This window comes from Biomphalaria glabrata, chromosome 2 (genome assembly GCF_947242115.1).
Source record: "Biomphalaria glabrata chromosome 2, xgBioGlab47.1, whole genome shotgun sequence".
Lineage (NCBI taxonomy): Eukaryota > Metazoa > Mollusca > Gastropoda > Planorbidae > Biomphalaria > Biomphalaria glabrata.
The window spans coordinates 30,333,883-30,355,004 of NC_074712.1; the positions used below are offsets into that span (position 1 = coordinate 30,333,883).

General features: G+C 40.0%; 2 protein-coding genes and 1 long non-coding RNA gene across 6 annotated transcripts in view; 1 reads left to right on the top strand and 2 right to left on the bottom strand.

The window, feature by feature from the left end:
* Positions 1–21,122, bottom strand: part of LOC106077399 (short-chain dehydrogenase/reductase family 42E member 1-like) — a 283,344-nt gene that overhangs the window by 211,482 nt on the left and 50,740 nt on the right. The gene's annotated exons all lie outside the window — the stretch shown is intronic.
* LOC106077997 (netrin receptor UNC5C-like) overlaps positions 1–21,122 on the top strand; it is a 505,747-nt gene that overhangs the window by 58,720 nt on the left and 425,905 nt on the right. The gene's annotated exons all lie outside the window — the stretch shown is intronic.
* On the bottom strand, positions 2,573–8,411 carry LOC129924559 (uncharacterized). Its single transcript, XR_008776541.1, has 3 exons — positions 5,385–8,411; positions 5,267–5,324; positions 2,573–5,236 (listed from the first exon to the last, which is right to left on the bottom strand). It is a non-coding gene; the product is annotated as an uncharacterized LOC129924559 (long non-coding RNA).

Genomic DNA, 21,122 nt, shown 5'->3' on the forward strand with positions numbered 1-21,122 from the left:
ATCCCTAAAGGTCATGGTTAGAAACTAAGTCTGCCAGACAATAGGAATAGCGGTACTTTGAGATGACTATCACGTCATTCATGGAGAACCTGTTTCCAGACAGCAGGCTCAGGGGAAGATAATGACAGAAGATGTATGAACACAAATCTCAGTAACCAACAATTTCGTTCATTAGGTGCCACTCTAGACTTACAAACTCTCCTCAGATCAGATCGTCTATAGCAGGAATGCTCAACCTAATTCAACCTGTGGGCCATTTTAACTTTCGACACGCGTGTCGCGGGCCACATCAACAATAAGGTACAAAAAATGAAATAAAAAATTCACATGAAACGATTTGAAACTATTGGATCTAGTACTTACATTTAATAATGGGATATTTAAAGTCTATCATTTTTTACGCGTCTAAAAATGGCTTCATTTCTCTACTTAAAATGCAACATTGTAGCTACCTTTTACCACCAACTTATTTTCTTATCTCTTTTTGGTAAATATTCTCATCGACCCTCCAATCTCTTGGCGTAGTTTAACCAATCTTTTATTCGCGGCTCAAACCAAGCAGGCCTTCATATTTGTTTTATATTGCCGCTGTATATGTTGTTGTTTTTGAAACAGTCCTGGAGACTTTCTTTACAAAACAAATATGTTGACTTATGCTCCACAAAAAAGATCCATTCACTTTTCTTGGTAGACTCTACATTCAGAGTTCCATTTCATAAACTCATACTCGTTAAACGTCATGGTACCAATCCATCAGAGAAAAAGTAAGGGCCCTAACGAAGGTCAAGATACATTTTCACCTTTTTTAAAGGGGGGAGGATTTTCTACTTTTTGTGCCGACGTTTTCGGCGGGCCGGATGGAACGACGTCGCGGGTCGGTTCTGGCCCGCGGGCCGAACTGTCGGGCATCACTGGTCTATAGTGTTACAGTGTCCAGTCTCACAATGCGAGGACATTTTAAAGTTGACAAGATATCAATTGTGTTGGTAACATTAGAAAATAGCATCACGTGAAACAAAAGTGTCAAGGTCGCCAAGAGCTTCAACAAGTTGTATACATACAATATGTACCCATACCTTGACAGAACACGATGACAGCGTCAAGAAATACAAATCCAGGGGAGGTATTTTTAAAAAATCATTAAACTAAGTAATAACAATAATCTAGAATATTCTTTGATATTAGGTACGAACTATAAAAGTAAACTCAGGATCAATTGTTACTGTTCTTCCTATCGACGCTCTACTGTGATTTCTTTCATTAAAATGTATGGTGTATTTAGGAGAGAGCTCCCATGGACCTAGAGTTCCGAGAGTCTTCGATTCAAATCTTAGACCATTTCAAAGACGAGGAATATAATACTTCTATATTTATATATGTTTATTTACTATTTTATCAACTGTGAGATATAAACGTATTTGATAATACTGGATATTTATAATTATATTACAATATCACAAATACCCGGATAGCTTGGATATTGCGTTAAGAAATACTGATACGTATTAGCCACCAACATTACAGCTAGTATCATGTTAGTTTTATGGGGTTTAAGCTATCTACGGTACTATTTATGCATGGCTCACAAGCCAGCCTCTAATACTAACAGTGATAGTACATTAACAGTGAACGCTTAATGTCGCCATAAAGACAGCGCAATTTATCTACAAGTTAACACGCTAAACACAGCCAACCAGATGCAAGCTCTGAGCGTCTGTAGCAACAAGACGCGGCCATGTTTCCGCGCTAAGAAACTGTAGGTAAAAACTGTTCCAGTTACCTCCTCGTGCTCAAACGAAATGTTGCACTCGCCAGATTGGGTGGGGTGGGATCAGGGCGTGCTGCTATATTGAAACAAAACAAGGGGGAGACAAAGCTAAAATGTCTACTTTCTATATTGATAAACACAGCCTCGCTTGTTTCCCCTTACATTTTCAAATGACAGAAACATTTGGCGGTCATATTAAGCCGATTTTAGACTAGAAAAAACCTTACTATATAGGTTTAAAAAAACAAAACAATGGCAATATTCTTGTGGGCTACATATCAATGTCTTGAAATGTGCCGCCGATGAAATCTCCGCATCTAATGCATTGATTTCTAGGGCAACAATACTGACATTCATGGACTCCTGGAGAAGAGATGCCACTGTATATCAGAAACCAGATATGGCAGACGCAAACTGCGCCTCTCCTGGTAATCTCTGAGTTGATCGGCTTCAAGCTGAAGATGAATGACATTAATCGAGGCTTCTCAAGCCAGCTGTGTCCCCTCTCACGGCCGGAGTGACACACTGGTAAATCCAGATAAATATTTTGGTGTCAGCGGTTTGGATCATTTCCGAAGAACATTTTCAACTTGCTGCTTCTGGAACCGCATTAGCAATAGTGGCATATATTTGGTATGTATATATGTGTGTGTGCATATATATATATATATATATATATATATATATATATATATATATATATATATATATATATATATTTATATATATATATATATATATATATATATATATATTTATATATATATATATATATATATATATATATATATATATATATATATATACTGAATTATTATCAAACACTAGTTTCTCTGTGGTCTTAAGTAACAGTTGATATAAACTATTAACTATTTAATGTGGCAACTTTGTTGATGGGTACGTGATGGGATGTTTCTCATGATGGCTAATGTAAAAACTTCTCTTGTTGAAGTAGGAATAATTTCAAATGACACACACATTTGAAATATGGTTCGAAATCTTTCTCTTTAACAAAATAAACACATTTTTATTCACAAACATCTACAGTAGTTAAATATCAGTGGAGAGATGTTCAAAATACACATACACTCACACGATGTTATAGAATGACACAGACATCATTGACATCCATTTGACACCTTTTTTTTTAAGTCTACACATGGGGTCTCCTTTTTCATCAGCCCTCGCTTCCTAAACTAAATACGTCTGCTTGTCCTATAAATAGCATCTTAGAGTTTGTTAATTCATCCCATACGAACACACTCTCCATTACGAGCTTGCAATATACAACTTGATGTCGTGCGTTTCAGTCACAATCCGTTCTTTTATTAAGGGAATGGACCTCATTCACCAATCATAAATAAACACATTTAGCCACATCATAATACTGATAAACCAATGAAAAATACGTATCACGTGACAACCTTTATGGATTACATAATTTGTATAGCAGATATAGAGAATCACGTGGCTCAATGTTGTTTGTTTACGATTGGTGAATGAGGTTTATTGGAGAAATGAGATGGGAATGTGTCCACTCACTGGCACGGCCAATGGGATCAGATTTAAAATGGTTATCCTCACGTTTTTAGATGTTCCTTTAGTTGAAGATAATTACATCCTTGCACACGCAAAACGACTGGGGTGGGGGTGGCAGCGGGAGGGGCTCGAACCCGGGACCATCGAGATCACCGAACGAAAGTTCAGAGCCCATACAATACTCGTACATTGGCTACAACAATGTTAGAACTTATACTAACATGATATCTAGAAACCTTACATGACTTTGTATATTTATATTTTTATATAAAAGTTTATCCTAAATAAAATGTAATTTAAAATAACAAATTTAGTTTCTCAATTTAGAACCTAAAAATAAGAACCCACACACAAAATAAATGCCAACTAGCCTGTAGGAAACTCTAAAAACAGAAAGTAGGAAACTCTTAAAGTAAAATTCAAACTTAAAAACTGGGTTGAAAGTTTCAGCTTAAAATATTCTCTCATAAATCTTTGCAGATGGGATCGCATTGATAGCATGTGACGGTGACGATTAAGGAATTGTATTCACGGAGCGTTCTATCTCTTGAAACAATCTGAAAAACCGCTTCACTAACGATTTTCTCCAGCCATTGAGTTCTATGAGTCATACGTCAGATTGACTTTGTAATCACAGACTGGGCTACTGCGGATCAAACCCGACGGTTTAAACTCGGATCAGAGTGTAGTGCAGAAGCAAATTTAGGATGTCGCTGGTGTGACAGGAAGAGTCTGTTTTATGGTGGCCATGAGCTGCCTCGGATTATCATTTCAGAACAAGATTCACCTTTAGAGTTCCTTTAAGAAACAAGACAAACAGGATTAACATAATGATGTGACCCGTAGGTGTAGACAGTCTAACATTGTAGCTTGGTGTTTTTGAATTTAGACAATAGTCAATTAGAGATCAAGGTCACGCAGAGCTCAAGGTCATATAAAATTCAAGGTCAATTTGAACTCAAAGGGCAATTAGAATTCACGGCTAAGATAAATTCCTACTCAGAATAGAGCAAATGAAGTTTTAAAAATAACCCAACAACATATAGAAACTTACTTTAGACTTCCGTTCATACATATGCTGTAAAACTATGTTAGTGCGTTCGTGTGTGTGCACAGATTATGGCGTAAGCACTTTCAAACCATTGCATGTAAGAAATGTTCAGAAGTGTCTAGAATAAAACTACTAACGTCTGTATCCGAGTCAGGAACTCAGTGCTAGGTCCTAAAGTTTCATAACCCTACAAGAAGTAATGAGGAGTTTTCATTACCTAAATTGATGATCTGTAAGGCATTTAGTGTACTCCTGCAGTTCATAAAGAGAAAGATAACATGAGATCGGATAGACGTTTCTAATAAGATACCATGAGGTCGGCTAGTTGTTCATACGTTCAGACCTTTTATTATGTTACAATAAATTAATTTCAAAACACAAGTACAAAACAAACGACACTTTGTCTCTACACTCATTGTTCCACGTAACGCTGTTTGGGTACGCAAGCTTTTCTTTAAAGAGGTTAGCTTTTTGATGCCAGCCAATGAAACGTCACGCAAAAACATATTCACCAAATGTCATACATAATTCACTTCCATTATCTAAAGACATGCATTTTTTTTCTGTTGTTTTTTTCAGAAACAAAGCCCAATGAATAATTCTGGGAATTCGTCTGGTAATGCAAACAAGAATGGGCCATAAGACATTCGCTTGTAATAGACTTGATAGTTCTCTTACGAAATTACTAGAGGGGATTTCTGTCCAAGTGTAAAAACCAACAACAATACAAAGTTTGATTCTAAATGTACGAGGGTTTGGGATTTCTGTGATAACGTATTTGACCATTTTTTCAGAATCAGGATTTTGTTTTATAACTGTTGGAACAGTTTTGGTTGTGATAGTAAAGAGACAGCACAGATGAGTTCAGTCAGATAGACCTGCACATTAATGAGTTCAGTCTGATAGACCTGCACATTAATGAGTTCAGTCTGATAGACCAGCACAGATGAGTTCAGTCAGATAGACCTGCACATTAATGAGTTCAGTCAGATAGACCTGCACATTAATGAGTTCAGTCTGATAGACCAGCACAGATGAGTTCAGTCAGATAGACCAGCACAGATGAGTTCAGTCAGATAGACCAGCACAGATGACTTCAGTCAGATAGACCAGCACAGATAACTTCAGTTTGGTAGATAGACCAGCACAGATAAGTTCAGTCTGATAGATAGACCAGCACAGATAAGTTCAGTCTGATAGATAGACCAGCACAGATAAGTTCAGTCTGATAGATAGACCAGCACAGATAAGTTCAGTCTGATAGATAGACCAGCACAGATAAGTTCAGTCTGATAGATAGACCAGCACAGATAAGTTCAGTCTGATAGATAGACCAGCACAGATGACTTTAGTCTGGTAGATAGACTTAATGTCTCACTTGACCCCACTCTGACCAACCCTACACGCAGGATTCCTAAATGTTCATACGCTCGCGAGATGTAGGTAAAATCCTCTCCAATATCATAAAGTGGACATTAGCCTCAATCTGACGTGTGTGAGAAAGAAGCGGGAGTTCCTCCCGAAGCGTTAGTAAAGGTCAGCTCTATATGAGCAGGACTTCTCATTCGCTCTACAGAGACCTAAGGCAAACTCTGGTGTATAGTTACCATATGAGTTACGTACCTGGAAGGTCAAAGCGGTGTATTCAATGGATGGGAGGAGAGAACAAAAAAAGGGGCGGTGGGGTGGGAAAGGATAAATTCCTCACCCCCACAAAGTGGCTATACTACACTTAACATAGTTATCTAGTCAATCTCGTCTATTGACATGTCAGACAACTCAACAAAAAGGGGAAAACAAGAGTTGTCGAACCTAAAACAATTAGTGTAATTACTCTTAAGCTCCCAATGAGAGTGTAATGGCGCTAGCTGCTCCATCAACTAGTGAGTTCATTTGAAAAGCAAAGCTCACACCCAGATGACATGTAACCTCACCATCTGAGAGCTTCAAGACTGGCCCCTCTCCCTGCATTGTCCCCTCACTCAGTGAGGAAATCTTCCTCCTGCACTAAGTGAGCGCTCGGTCCAAGTAATTAGTTGCGAACACAATGCCGCCAACAGGTAAGCAAAGAGCTCAGGTAATGTTCTGCCCACATCCTCCCTCCCCCCACTCTATTCTAGCTCAATATCCCAAGGGAGACAACTAGAACAATTCAAGTTTGTGTCATCCTTCCGTTCAATCAAGTCAAATGGTAGCAGGAGATGACTGACTGACAATAGAAGGCTCGCACCAGTTTTGATCTCATCTTACTGGCTGTCATGTTACTGAAAGTATCGTACGGTTCTGATCTATCATGCTGCCCTCCGAGGACTTTAAGAAAAATCAATGGCCATATCACAAGGTCCTAAGGGCTCGCAAAGACCTTCCGTTAAAGAACAGTATCAGGAAAAAGAAGAAGAGGCAGACAGAGAAAGCGACGAGAAGACAACATGAAAGAAATTCTATCCAAGGCAGAAGGCAGAGAAGAATGGAGAAAGACGGTCAACAGATCTTGTGTGATGCCCCAACGAGTCAACAGACTACTGGAGCTAGCCGCTCGCTCCATCAACTAGTGAAGGTGAATGTTTCCATGTATATGTCGATGTAAGTGTAGAGGAAGGATAAAGAAACAAACTTGACCAGAAGTTAGGTCCCTTGGCTGGCACAGAACGTAGCTCAGATTGAACAGATCGCAATGTCTTCTATAGGCTAGTGCTAATATAAACTCATACAGCGGAGAACGCGTACAGGGGAGGGAATAGATCTACTTTTTAATTCTGACTCACGAAGGCGAACTCGGTCAATGTTGGCACTGACTTTTGATTGCTGACACCACTGAAACAGAAGTCCACTGGTTGTATAAGTTACACGCATTTTAGTTTTGATTGAAGCAGACAAAGTCTAGCGACATCTAGGGTGGCCAGGTACTAACTTTGTAGCAATGTCTATAAAACAAATATCTAGCTAGATAGAATAATGAGGCTTGCCTTTGGGTATAATGAAGATTTAAACATGTTCAGTCCAATAGCAAGTAATACCCGCACAAAAGTGTTACGACCATCGATTTACAAAGCAAGTACAAAATGGGATTTCCAAAAACAAAATATAGAAGTCCAAAATATACTAATCTTTTCGCGAAGCTTCCAGAAGCATCGGGTCGCTCTGTGGTTATATAACACGTGTAAAATATTATTAAGGAGTTTGGCAGTTTAATGACTAGCCAATTCGGAAATCTATTATATCAACAAATTCTTTTTATGACATTGAATAAGTATGACTTGGAGAAGCTATTGTACTGGTCTCTATCATTATACGCTGTGTTCCAACTGAGTAAAGGTCAAGTTATTGATGTAATGGCCTGGCTCTAGAGTTTTCTGTTCTTAAACTTACACAACATTGAAGTGGGGAAACAGTTGCGTCACACATTGTGTCAGTCATTGCGAAATTAGTTTACAAGATCTATTTTTATAAATACTTGTGTCATGTTATCACTTGATCTTTATCTGTCAATACAACAAGCCTGAAGGAAGAACTAGCGCACACGCCGTCAGAATCTGATCAAGTATCTATCATGAGAGTTGCACACAGTAACCTGTATCCAAGACGTCTTGGTGAAGAAAACACCGGCACACTGGTTTCAGGACTCCAGCCTGACATTCTAAGAGCGCATGTTTAGACCTGCTAATGGACAGGACAGTTCTATTGAAACAAGTGCTAATGGACAGGACAGTTCTATTGAAACAAGTGCTAATGGACAGGACAGTTCTATTGAAACAAGTGCTAATGGACAGGACAGTTCTATTGAAACAAGTGCTAATGGACAGGACAGTTCTATTGAAACAAGTGCTAATGGACAGGACAGTTCTATTGAAACAAGTGCTAATGTACTGAAGCTCAACGGGGTGTCTACTTTGACCAGCGCCGCCTTGAACTTTCTCCCTCCATCCTCCTTTTTACTGAGGTGTATATTAGACAATGAGATGGGGAAGTGATGGTATGTCAGTGAAGTGATGGTATGTCAGGGAAGTGATGGTATGTCAGTGAAGTGATGGTATGTCAGGGAAGTGATGGTATGTCAGGTTAACACCTGCTGCAAAGTGGACACGATTCCAACCAGACAGAGTGAGCTGATAATAGATTTTTAATATAATAAAACAATCCCTACCAACAGTTGAGTCAGTTGACCAAAGCAGGTCAGAATGAGGTTTTGAAAAGAGACAAAACACAATACAAGGGAATTAAATATTCCCGAATGTAACACGCAGAAATCAAAGTCAAAAGCTTCGTCTTTTAAAACGAACTTTAAAAAAACTCCAACGTTGGTTGTGGGTGGGTCTGAAAGTAGAATCCATAAACAGACATGTCTTTGATACAAGTTCCGGTGAGAGCCCATCACAGCGGCCATCCTGGGACTAAGTTCAACCATCAACACTCAATCTATCAACACTGACCACCTGTGACAACAGCGGGAGGGGCTACACTGACCAACGTGCATGTTTGGTATGAGTGAGAAGTGTGAGACGTACAAATACGCCCAGGTGGAAGAAGAGGTCATTGGCATGACCCGGCGCAACACTAGCCGAGAGATGAAAGCCAGGGTCGCACCGAATGACCTGAGCCCTATACCAGGAAGTAGCACTACAAATCTCTGTAAGTCAATCGTCATATCTAGATCTACATATCAGTGACTTGACCTCTGCTAGTTCTCAGCTGAAACTTGATGAACAGGCTCTACCGAGACAATCACAGTTCTCATCTAGCTCTATAACTAGGTCACAGCTAATGTTGCTTTCACAGAGCTTTCCGACTTGGTTTACTGCTGGCCTCTCACAGAGACAAATCGCTTTCGTTTGACAAGGTTTTAAAAAGCGCATATAAAAAAGCAATATGCGCTCTGGGTTCAAACCCTGCCTGCCATGTCCAGCCGTCCTGAGGCAGGTTTGGGATAATTTCAATTCTTAAGGAGCATCTAAAACATCTAGTTGATAATAATGACATTCAGCTTTCTAAGGGTTGGGGATAGACTAAATAGATTTAGATTAGGTTAGAATTGGGATTATTATGTGTGCAAGATGGAAAAGTCAACAAAGTTAATGATTAATGCGTCATTATAATCACATGGTCTGATGAGATGTCTAATTATAAACAATGTGACAATCACTAGACCTAACTTTGGTGGATGCTTTGAAGAATTCAGCATTGTTCCGATGTGCTGTCAAATCAAAAGCGATGCACTGTGTAAAGCAGACTCTAATCCATAGCTTCCTCGATATTTCGCAATTCGACTTTTACTCTTAAAACTTTATAAGCCTCTTTTAACTAGATCAAGACAAAGTAGTCCCTAAAAGTGAAGAAGCCATTCTCGAATCATTTTAATCTTCTCTAAGTGAATTGCACTCCGAAAAAATGATGTAAAATCTAAGGTGACATTTCTGTTGCATAGCAACAAGTGTAGATAGTGCTACTGCGTGTGTGTGTGTGTGACAGAGAGTGAGTGAGACTATCGTGGGACTCAGGACCACTGACTATTGACTATTCTGGTCACTCCGTCAAAGCTGGGACTCTATTCGAAAATATTATTTCTTAAAAACAAATTTTTGTCTCCGCGCCGACGTCCCCAGTGGTATGTTATTCTGACTGATCGATTAATTAATTCTTGATCAATGGATCGCGAGGTCTTGCGTGCGTGTGTGCGAGACTGCGTGTGTATGGGGAGAGAGAGAGAGAGAGAGAGAGATGGTGGGAAGCCACTACTAATGTATTAGGGCGGTCGTGTATTAATTTCACTGATCTGGGCTGTGGGAGAGAGTACAGGATGATCCAGTGGCCAGCATGACAATATTAATAATGGAATGGTGGTGATAGTAGATGGAAGGCCTGGTGTATGTGTAGCCTCTAAAAGTGGAGTTTCAAAGTGCTTTGGAGTTTACAACTTCTAATATAGTAAAAAGTACTATAAAACGTAGAAGTACACTGTTTAGATGTTATGGTAGGGTCCATCATTTATCTCATCTAAAACTTAATCGCACTTTACATAGCCAAGTCCCCCTCCCCAAATTGTTTTTTTACGCCCCTGTTTGTATCGCCTTCATAAATATTTAGTAGGACCTCACATTTATCTCTTTACGCCCCTGTTTGTATCGCCTTCATAAATATTTAGTAGGACCTCACATTTATCTCTTTACGCCCCTGTTTGTATCGCCTTCATAAATATTTAGTAGGACCTCACATTTATCTCTTTACGCCCCTGTTTGTATCGCCTTCATAAATATTTAGTAGGACCTCACATTTATCTCTTTACGCCCCTGTTTGTATCGCCTTCATAAATATTTAGTAGGACCTCACATTTATCTCTTTACGCCTTTTAAGATTTAAGTTAAACTATACAACTGCTGAAGTCTAGAGTGTTAGAACACAAGGTGAATAGGATCTGAATACAAACAATGGACTTAAATAAACACACAAACAATATACTTATATTAACATGTTTGTCTAGTCTATCTTATGTGTCTTATTGTGTCCATATGTCTAGTCTATCTTGTCCACTAGTATGTTATTGTGTCCATATGTCTAGTTTATCTTGTATCTTTGTTTATTCTTGCTGTTCTATTTTTCTTATCTTGTCTATTTGCCTATTCTATATTGTCTATTTGTATAGTCTAATTTGCATAATCTATTTTATTCATTTTTCTAGTCTTTTGTCTATTTGTCTCATCAAGTGTCTCATCTATCTTGTCAAATGTCTTGTCAATCTTGTCTAGTGTCTTATCAATTTGTCTCGTTTGGTGCTCTATAAATGTGCCACATAAAAAATCTAAAAACAATTGTCTGCATACTTTTGACCCTAACCTTAGAGCCTAAGTTTCAATAGCACGCGTGTTACTCTGTAGGTGACGTCATACATCTACACATTCTGTCACCGAGGGCCGTAGTGTATGGAATAAACAACCCCCAATGCGTCTATTCAGAACTCACAGTTGTAATGGTCACAATTAGCCGGGGGAAGAGCTCAGCCTCTTATGGACTATTACGGTATTCAACAAAAACAACACGAACTAAAAAGTTTCCGTCGGGCAATGGCGGATCCTCCCGGCAAATATCACTTCAGTCTCCGAGTGGACAATTGTGCCAATCAACCACTTCTGGTCAACAAGTCGGAGAATAGATTCCAATCTTTGATTCAACTAGCCGTTCGAGAAACTGCTTTCTTCTTCTTCCCGCTTTGTGTGTGTAGAGGAGGGTTGCGTGTATGTGCTTGCGCCCGAGTGTGTATGTTTGTGTATTTGATTGTTTAAAAGAAAATATTCACAAATGTGAATGTAACGAGAATGAGGATACGTTTGTCCAGGAAACAAAAAAATGCGTTCAGACTGACGTCACCAGCATTTCGTGATGCTCAAAGAAATGTAACTCGCACAAGACTTAGATTTATCTCTGAGCTCAAAGTGTTAGACAATCTCAATACTACGATATACAAGGCTTAGGCGAGAAGCGAAATGGAGAGCGAGTCTAGATACAGATGTACACACACACATACACAAGCTCGTTTTGTCTTGCTATTGTATGTCTGCTCAATGAACCAATAGTGGTTGAGTTGCTAAATTGTAATAGTTGCAAGGTGCGTTGGCTATTTATTGCACTATCTATATAAATAATTCTCTTCATGGTTCAACTGTTTGGACACTCTTTTATTTCTGCAAGTCGGACTAGAGTTATCCCACGAAAAAAGAGGAAGGGGGAGGAGAACAAGTAGTATTCACCCGTCACTAAATAGCAGGGCTGGACTTAATCATTGTGATCAAGAAGTCATGGAAAAATCACTCTTTTATTTATTTCTATCCCACGTAACTTTAGCGGCGAAAAAAAAGAGGGGGATGGGAGAACAAGAAATCTACTCTGTATTCACCCGTCACTAAATAGCAGGGCCGGACTCAACCGTTGGTGGGCCCTATGCGAAACGGATTTCGCGGGGCCAAGTTTGGGTAGGGATACGGATAAGAAGTGAAAGAGTATGTATAAGAAAATAAATTCGTCTTTGCATTTTATTCATTCTTTACTACGTACAGAATTACTTTAGAGTCTTGCGTGTAGCGAAGTCATACAGTATATCATACAAATTCTATTTCCTACATAGATCACGCTCAGTAGCAAGAATTACCAAATGTTTCAATCTATCTTCGAGAATTGTTGACCTCAAGAAATTCTTCATTAGTTTGAGGCGCGAGAAGCTTCTTTCGCCAGATTCCACAATTACGGGTATTGCATAATGCCGTTTTTTTGTATCGCGGGTAGGATTGGCGTTTTCGATATTGAATGACACCCCAAAATGACAATTTTGTCTATATATTTCAGGAGATTTGTATGAGTTTTAAAAAGATTTTAATAATTTCCGAAGATTTCCAGGACTTTTTCGTATATTTTGCAATTTCATGAGATTTTCAGGAGCTCCTAGTAAATCAGGCGGCCGCGGAAAATCTGTTATAAGTTATAAAATGGTTTAATTTAATAATTTACACCTAGAATTAGCGCAGGTCCTACGAAATTGCGGGGCCCACTGCCATTTCATACGTCATAGTGGTCATACAATTGGTCTATCAATTATGCATAAAACTAGTTAATTTTGTCGATTCTGTATCTTAGTATCTTATAATGGATATACAAAGAGACAGGCGGATAGATACTCGGTCAATTATATACATATATATATATATATATGTTCATGTTATAAGAATATGCAAAATAATTGCCTCCCTTTTTAAATATAATCGCCCCTGTTCATAGTAAATAGTTTTGAAAATGGTGTATTTTTTATCTATACAAAGACAGGTGACCAGACACCTCATCTTACGAGACATTTCATCATTATAGAAATTCATCATTTAGGGTTAAGGTTAGGGTTAGGGTTAACTTGCTCAGTATGTTAATGACTTAATTACACCTACATGTACTTATGTTTGCAAAATGCACTTTATGCAATGATGAGATGTTATGGTGATGAAATGTCTCGTATGATGAGATGTTATGGTGATGAAATGTCTCGTATGATGAGATGTTATGGTGATGAAATGTCTCGTATGATGAGATGTTATGGTGATGAAATGTCTCGTATGATGAGATGTTATGGTGATGAAATGTCTCGTATGATGAGATGTTATGGTGATGAAATGTCTCGTATGATGAGATGTTATGGTGATGAAATGTCTCGTATGATGAGATGTTATGGTGATGAAATGTCTCGTATGATGAGATGTCAGGGAACCAAAAACAACAGAATACATTTTCTAATTTAAAAAAACTAAACGATTGGTTCTTAAAAGAAAAAAAAAAGCCGATGCACCATAACTATGCAAAACTGAAAAATATCATGAAATCGGATTTTCATACCTTTTCTAGTTTTTTAGATCTAAGCGTGACAGACGCACGTACGGACAAACTACATAAAATTAATAGCGGCTTTCCCTTTACATCTTAAATGAAACTCACAATAAACTACAACTCACCAATCACTAGTCAACAATGGTCAGCCATGGTAGTAAGTATTTTTTCGATCATATACACACACACACGCAAGCACGCACGCGCACACACACACACACACATACTTATATAGATGTATGATATATGTGTGTGTATATATATATATATAAAAAATTTAGATACTTATGTATAGTCATAACATTTGTATACTTGGAATAAAGCCAAAGTTTAAATGTTGAGACATCACTATCGAAATAATGAACACATTTTAAAATGTACATTCCTTTTACTTCAAGGATTTCGCTTTTTCAGTTTGACATTTCGCAGAAAATCCGGTAATTCAAAGAGCTTTCTTCTTATTGACCGTCTGTTATGTCTCCGCGCTACTCTGCTCCTGTATTAACATGACTAGTGTATTTGTTATCTAATCGACATGGACAGAAACACAGACCCGAGAAGAACAATAGGTTTAGGACAGAAACACAGACCCGAGAAGAACAATAGGTTTAGGACAGAAACACAGACCCGAGAAGAACAATAGGTTTAGGACAGAAACACAGACCCGAGAAGAACAATAGGTTTAGGACAGAAACACAGACCCGAGAAGAACAATAGGTTTAGGACAGAAACACAGACCCGAGTAGAACAATAGGTTTAGGACAGAAACACAGACCCGAGAAGAACAAAAGGTTTAGGACAGAAACACAGACCCGAGTAGAACAATAGGTTTAGGACAGAAACACAGACCCGAGAAGAACAATAGGTTTAGGACAGAAACACAGACCCGAGAAGAACAATAGGTTTAGGACAGAAACACAGACCCGAGAAGAACAATAGGTTTAGGACAGAAACACAGACCCGAGAAGAACAATAGGTTTAGGACAGAAACACAGACCCGAGAAGAACAATAGGTTTAGGACAGAAACACAGACCCGAGAAGAACAATAGGTTTAGGACAGAAACACAGACCCGAGAAGAACAATAGGTTTAGGACAGAAACACAGACCCGAGAAGAACAATAGGTTTAGGACAGAAACACAGACCCGAGAAGAACAATAGGTTTAGGACAGAAACACAGACCCGAGAAGAACAATAGGTTTAGGACAGAAACACAGACCCGAGAAGAACAATAGGTTTAGGACAGAAACACAGACCCGAGAAGGTTTAGGACAGAAACACAGACCCGAGAAGAACAATAGGTTTAGGACAGAAACACAGACCCGAGAAGAACAATAGGTTTAGGACAGAAACACAGACCCGAGAAGAACAATAGGTTTAGGACAGAAACACAGACCCGAGAAGAACAATAGGTTTAGGACAGAAACACAGACCCGAGAAGAACAATAGGTTTAGGACAGAAACACAGACCCGAGAAGAACAATAGGTTTAGGACAGAAACACAGACCCGAGAAGAACAATAGGTTTAGGACAGAAACACAGACCCGAGAAGAACAATAGGTTTAGGACAGAAACACAGACCCGAGAAGAACAATAGGTTTAGGACAGAAACACAGACCCGAGAAGAACAATAGGTTTAGGACAGAAACACAGACCCGAGAAGAACAATAGGTTTAGGACAGAAACACAGACCCGAGAAGAACAATAGGTTTAGGACAGAAACACAGACCCGAGAAGAACAATAGGTTTAGGACAGAAACACAGACCCGAGAAGAACAATAGGTTTAGGACAGAAACACAGACCCGAGAAGAACAATAGGTTTAGGACAGAAACACAGACCCGAGAAGAACAATAGGTTTAGGACAGAAACACAGACCCGAGAAGAACAATAGGTTTAGGACAGAAACACAGACCCGAGAAGAACAATAGGTTTAGGACAGAAACACAGACCCGAGAAGAACAATAGGTTTAGGACAGAAACACAGACCCGAGAAGAACAATAGGTTTAGGACAGAAACACAGACCCGAGAAGAACAATAGGTTTAGGACAGAAACACAGACCCGAGAAGAACAATAGGTTTAGGACAGAAACACAGTCCCGAGAAGAACAATAGGTTTAGGACAGAAACACAGACCCGAGAAGAACAATAGGTTTAGGACAGAAACACAGACCCGAGAAGAACAATAGGTTTAGGACAGAAACACAGACCCGAGAAGAACAATAGGTTTAGGACAGAAACACAGACCCGAGAAGAACAATAGGTTTAGGACAGAAACACAGACCCGAGAAGAACAATAGGTTTAGGACAGAAACACAGACCCGAGAAGAACAATAGGTTTAGGACAGAAATACAGACCCGAGAAGAACAATAGGTTTAGGACAGAAACACAGACCCGAGAAGAACAATAGGTTTAGGACAGAAACACAGACCCGAGAAGAACAATAGGTTTAGGACAGAAATACAGACCCGAGAAGAACAATAGGTTTAGGACAGAAACACAGACCCGAGAAGAACAATAGGTTTAGGACAGAAACACAGACCCGAGAAGAACAATAGGTTTAGGACAGAAACACAGACCCGAGAAGAACAATAGGTTTAGGACAGAAACACAGACCCGAGAAGAACAATAGGTTTAGGACAGAAACACAGACCCGAGAAGAACAATAGGTTTAGGACAGAAACACAGACCCGAGAAGAACAATAGGTTTAGGACAGAAACACAGACCCGAGAAGAACAATAGGTTTAGGACAGAAACACAGACCCGAGAAGGTTTAGGACAGAAACACAGACCCGAGAAGGTTTAGGACAGAAACACAGACCCGAGAAGGTTTAGGACAGAAACACAGACCCGAGAAGAACAATAGGTTTAGGACAGAAACACAGACCCGAGAAGGTTTAGGACAGAAACACAGACCCGAGAAGGTTTAGGACAGAAACACAGACCCGAGAAGGTTTAGGACAGAAACACAGACCCGAGAAGGTTTAGGACAGAAACACAGACCCGAGAAGGTTTAGGACAGAAACACAGACCCGAGAAGGTTTAGGACAGAAACACAGACCCGAGAAGGTTTAGGACAGAAACACAGACCCGAGAAGGTTTAGGACAGAAACACAGACCCGAGAAGGTTTAGGACAGAAACACAGACCCGAGAAGGTTTAGGACAGAAACACAGACCCGAGAAGGTTTAGGACAGAAACACAGACCCGTGAAGGTTTAGGACAGAAACACAGACCCGAGAAGGTTTAGGACAGAAACACAGACCCGAGAAGGTTTAGGACAGAAACACAGACCCGAGAAGGTTTAGGACAGAAACACAGACCCGAGAAGGTTTAGGACAGAAACACAGACCCGAGAAGGTTTAGGACAGAAACACAGACCCGAGAAGGTTTAGGACAGAAACACAGACCCGAGAAGAACAATAGGTTTAGGACAGAAACACAGACCCGAGAAGAACAATAGGTTTAGGACAGAAACACAGACCCGAGAAGAACAATAGGTTTAGGACAGAAACACAGACCCGAGAAGAACAATAGGTTTAGGACAGAAACACAGACCCGAGAAGAACAATAGGTTTAGGACAGAAACACAGACCCGAGAAGAACAATAGGTTTAGGACAGAAACACAGACCCGAGAAGAACAATAGGTTTAGGACAGAAACACAGACCCGAGAAGAACAATAGGTTTAGGACAGAAACACAGACCCGAGAAGAACAATAGGTTTAGGACAGAAACACAGACCCGAGAAGGTTTAGGACAGAAACACAGACCCGAGAAGAACAATAGGTTTAGGACAGAAACACAGACCCGAGAAGAACAATAGGTTTAGGACAGAAACACAGACCCGAGAAGAACAATAGGTTTAGGACAGAAACACAGACCCGAGAAGAACAATAGGTTTAGGACAGAAACACAGACCCGAGAAGAACAATAGGTTTAGGACAGAAACACAGACCCGAGAAGAACAATAGGTTTAGGACAGAAACACAGACCCGAGAAGAACAATAGGTTTAGGACAGAAACACAGACCCGAGAAGAACAATAGGTTTAGGACAGAAACACAGACCCGAGAAGAACAATAGGTTTAGGACAGAAACACAGACCCGAGAAGAACAATAGGTTTAGGACAGAAACACAGACCCGAGAAGGTTTAGGACAGAAACACAGACCCGAGAAGAACAATAGGTTTAGGACAGAAACACAGACCCGAGAAGAACAATAGGTTTAGGACAGAAACACAGACCCGAGAAGAACAATAGGTTTAGGACAGAAACACAGACCCGAGAAGGTTTAGGACAGAAACACAGACCCGAGAAGAACAATAGGTTTAGGACAGAAACACAGACCCGAGAAGAACAATAGGTTTAGGACAGAAACACAGACCCGAGAAGAACAATAGGTTTAGGACAGAAACACAGACCCGAGAAGAACAATAGGTTTAGGACAGAAACACAGACCCGAGAAGAACAATAGGTTTAGGACAGAAACACAGACCCGAGAAGAACAATAGGTTTAGGACAGAAACACAGACCCGAGAAGAACAATAGGTTTAGGACAGAAACACAGACCCGAGAAGGTTTAGGACAGAAACACAGACCCGAGAAGGTTTAGGACAGAAACACAGACCCGAGAAGGTTTAGGACAGAAACACAGACCCGAGAAGGTTTAGGACAGAAACACAGACCCGAGAAGGTTTAGGACAGAAACACAGACCCGAGAAGAACAATAGGTTTAGGACAGAAACACAGACCCGAGAAGAACAATAGGTTTAGGACAGAAACACAGACCCGAGAAGAACAATAGGTTTAGGACAGAAACACAGACCCGAGAAGAACAATAGGTTTAGGACAGAAACACAGACCCGAGAAGAACAATAGGTTTAGGACAGAAACACAGACCCGAGAAGAACAATAGGTTTAGGACAGAAACACAGACCCGAGAAGAACAATAGGTTTAGGACAGAAACACAGACCCGAGAAGAACAATAGGTTTAGGACAGAAACACAGACCCGAGAAGAACAATAGGTTTAGGACAGAAACACAGACCCGAGAAGGTTTAGGACAGAAACACAGACCCGAGAAGAACAATAGGTTTAGGACAGAAACACAGACCCGAGAAGAACAATAGGTTTAGGACAGAAACACAGACCCGAGAAGAACAATAGGTTTAGGACAGAAACACAGACCCGAGAAGAACAATAGGTTTAGGACAGAAACACAGACCCGAGAAGAACAATAGGTTTAGGACAGAAACACAGACCCGAGAAGAACAATAGGTTTAGGACAGAAACACAGACCCGAGAAGAACAATAGGTTTAGGACAGAAACACAGACCCGAGAAGAACAATAGGTTTAGGACAGAAACACAGACCCGAGAAGAACAATAGGTTTAGGACAGAAACACAGACCCGAGAAGAACAATAGGTTTAGGACAGAAACACAGACCCGAGAAGGTTTAGGACAGAAACACAGACCCGAGAAGAACAATAGGTTTAGGACAGAAACACAGACCCGAGAAGAACAATAGGTTTAGGACAGAAACACAGACCCGAGAAGAACAATAGGTTTAGGACAGAAACACAGACCCGAGAAGGTTTAGGACAGAAACACAGACCCGAGAAGAACAATAGGTTTAGGACAGAAACACAGACCCGAGAAGAACAATAGGTTTAGGACAGAAACACAGACCCGAGAAGAACAATAGGTTTAGGACAGAAACACAGACCCGAGAAGAACAATAGGTTTAGGACAGAAACACAGACCCGAGAAGAACAATAGGTTTAGGACAGAAACACAGACCCGAGAAGGTTTAGGACAGAAATAGCCGTGTTGTTATCGACAAAACTCAAATCCTGAAGGGGAGACAAAAAGTCCGAAGCAGCTTGAGGAGGAATGCTGTGATGTGCGCTGAGGCTCTCTGAGAGTGTATCATCAATAACATCAACTGACTACTTAGCTTCCTGGCAATTACCGCTGGGACCTTTTGGTCTCGGCCACGGGGAAATGCCAAGTGCGGCGTTGAATGGCAGGCCAGGAGGCTGCTTTGCCGGCACGCTACCTGGAGCTATACCGAGAGAGTTTCTGGTTACATGTCACATTAGACTACAGAATGGCATTTGTTACTTGTCATTAGTTACGTGTCATTTGACTGAGTGTGTAGTCTATGTTATAAACATTGGAATACGAGTTCAATGTTTTATAGCGATACGTTCAGTTATAACGGATCGATACTCTAGTTGTCCAGAGTTGGCGAAGACTAAACGATATGCAGCCTATTAGTACGTAAGTATCAATTAGGGACACGTGCAAGAACTTCACTGATACTTATCTTCCCATGTTTCCCCATACAGGATGTATTTACAGTAGTCATGAGTCTCAATCTGTCCCATACAAACAACGCTCCTGAGATATCTAGGATACCTTTCAATAGATCACTTCAAAGGCGTTTCTGGCGCCCCAAAAGAACAAATACGAGGCGGCTTTCAAATAAAAGCACAAACATACACCCTTCCCCGCCACACGCTCTCGCACACACCAAGCACACAACACACACACGCAAAAGTAGTAAAAAAAAAAAGATAGTACAAATAAAAGATATTTCCACTAGTGCTAAAGTAAACAGCGAAAAATCAGACTTACGAGTTACCTCATCACCACCATGGCCCCTGGCAATCAGGGGGCCCACCCCGGACTTGAAGAGAGGTTTCTAGTCATTTCGAGTTCACGTGAGGATAGGAGCCAAGAACAATGACAAACATATGTTCGCGTGCAGCTCACGTGAACCAAAGGCAGACACCTAGTTAGGTCTCCTTTTAGTGGGCCAGTGGATGGGAACAGAGATAGGAAGAACTAAGTCAATGCATGATGTTGGAGACCCACCCAGTTGACATTTAGTTACAGTATCTACCTACACACAATTATATTCTGTTTCTATCTCAAGACATAGTTGGAGGTAAGGAGCACTGAATGAGTTCAAAGATGGTCTTAGCAAGTTTTCAACAGTTACGTGATAAATGTGTTTTTTTTCTGTTTGCAAGTTTCAATAACAAAAGAAATGCATTAATTTGAGTCGAAGTCTTGATTAAACCATAAGTCCGTCAGGCAAAAATAAGAATTTTTTAATTGCGATTATTGTTTTATAAGTCTGGAATATTTTTGTTAATACCATTTCAGTCATTAGCAGAATAAAAATATGCAGGCATAAAAACAAAACGAGAGACGTGCAGATATATAAACAGACAGGTAGACGGACGGACAGACAGACAAGCAGGCAGACACAATGATAGATAGATAGATAGATAGATAGATAGATAGATAGATAGATAGATAGATAGATAGATAGATAGATAGATAGATAGATAGATAGAACTTTAAAGTAACTTGAAGAAACCAATAAAGCCAATATAT